A 2457-nucleotide genomic window follows, 5' to 3' on the forward strand; every position below is an offset into this window, starting at 1 on the left:
CCAAGCCAGTTATTGTGGCTAAGGAGTTTTTTTTTCTTCAAATTACAAATTAATATAAACTAATTATATTAAGCCGGCTTAGTAAACTAAGAAAAGTAAGCCTGTGTGTCAGTCTTGTCAGTAAGTCAAGACTAGTTAGTGAGACAAGTATGTGGATACCTTCCGTGCAGTTAGGTATTTATGGGAAAAAGGTTTCTTGTGTTCCTCTAAGTTCCTAAGTGGATGTAATCTGTTCATCTCCAATAGTGATCCTGGCATACAAAACATCCAACACGCACAAAACCAACTGCCAATTCCTAAAACATGAGTCAACTCCTTTTGATTGAATACTGATGAAGGGGATCTGTGTGTGTGTGTGTGTGTGGTTGGGAAAGGAGTTCCTCTTTTTTTTACATGCTCTGTGAATCGTGAGAATGAGATGCCGTCGGTGTTGGTGTTGTCTCTTCTCTGAAAGGACCACAATCTACAAATAATATGAAGTGGGGACTGGGGTGAAGGAACTTGGTTGGGATTGAACATCGTAACATTGTTTTTTTCTGTCGCACAGGAAGAGCATTTATGAAAGCTTTTGCATCCCTTTCTTCTCCTGTTAACTGGGGAATGGACAAGAGGTCCATTTAGCCCCAGAATACCCAGAGGAGAGAGAACTCCTCCACCGAACTGAAACCAGGCTCATTCTCAGGCCCCTGTTAGCTAATAGGGCATCGTCAATAGGGGGAATGCCCAACAGTTACCCGAACAGTTGACTGGCTGGGAACTAGAGCTGGACCGTGCCCTCTGTAGAAACTAAGCACCTGACAAGGCTGAGAAACTTCTGCTGCCATGAGGGTTCTATAGTTTGCACTGAAGAGGCAGAGTGGCAAGACACTTAACACCCCCCCGATATACACAAAATGTCCGTTCACGTTGTCCAGTTTTCCACTCAGGCCCGACTGCGCTATCGATGTCGTCAGCATTGCGTGTTCTTTAACACTATTGTTCCATCCAAGCTAGTCACCAAGTTCAGAGACCCTAAACATCTGCATCAGGTTGTGAGAAATAGGCAGCAACACTTCCTGAATGAATGAATGAATGAATGGTCTTTATTGTCATTGATATAGTACAGGTACCAAACAACGACATTTGGGAGGGGGGGCTCCCCTGGTGCTAGGAAAAAAAAAAGAAGAAAAAAAAGAAGGGAAAGGAGCTGGTTTACATAAATAAAGGCTATGTACACTATCCACTATACTATACTATACAAATAAAACACTGTGCTGTACCCTATGCTATGCTATACCTATTCTAACATTTCCTATTCTCTGAACCTTATGTACCCTAGGGTTGTCATATTGCACATAGTGTTATTGCACATTCATTTAAAGTGTCGCAGTTTGCAGGCTTGAAATGTACACATTTGTGCCTCAGCACTACACCTGATTTCAATCCAGCAGCTGCCATCAATCCGTCCAGACTGTCCAGGGCCCAGAACCTAGGTCTTTGCTGTGTTTCCTCCACGCTGTGGTAGAGGTGTTCCCTGTGAGGGTAATAATATGTTCATACAGTCAATTGATTGTAAATGTATGATGACTCACCATTCTCACACCTTTTCCCCGTATAGCCTGAGCCACACAGGCACAGTAGTAGGAGTAGGAGGTGTCCAAGATACAGGTACCACCATGCAGACAAGGGGAAGGTAACATTGTTCTATCGTTAATAGAAAGAGAGATCTGTCTTGACTCACCCTGTTGGCACTGATGGCTCTGACAGGCAATACACTCATCGGTTTTCCAAGAGAAAGAGAATGAATGAATGAATGGACTTTATTGTCATTGCTACAGTACAGGTACCAAACAACGAAATTTAGGAGGGGTGGCTCCCCTGGTGTTAGGAAAGGAAAAAAAAAAAAAACTTTTAGAAAAAGAATAAAATCACAAGAAGGTAAGGAGCTGGTTTACATAAATAAAGGCTATGTACACAATCCACTGTACTATACTGCACAGATAGTCAACTAGGGTTGTCATATTGCACAATAGTATTTTTTCAAGTTATTTAAAGTGTCACAGTTTGCAGGCTTGAAATGTACATGTTTGTGCCTCAGCACTACACCTGATTCTTTCAGAATGAAAGAGAACAACGTTTACATTACATTTCGGGCATTTAGCAGACACCTTTATTCAAAGCGACTTACAATAAATACATTCCGTGACGTTAGAATTATAAGATAACATTTTTGGCAAAATTGAGTTTTTTACATAATCTGATCCATTAGGTGTTTATTTAGTTAGTAATTCATCAAATACAAAGGTTCCATCTCACAAAACATAATGGAATGTGAAAACGTTGAAGCTCAATATCTCTGAACGACCCTAAACGGAGATAGAACCTTATAATTCTAAGCTCGATTCGTCTCACGATTTGTCTAAGTGAGTGAGTCATCTATCCATCAGTAATCGCGCGACGGAAGAACAAGTCATCTAT

The sequence above is a fragment of the Nansenia antarctica genome (genome assembly GCF_963989245.1).
Source record: "Nansenia antarctica genome assembly, chromosome: 9".
In the NCBI taxonomy this organism is placed as follows: Eukaryota; Metazoa; Chordata; class Actinopteri; order Argentiniformes; family Microstomatidae; genus Nansenia; species Nansenia antarctica.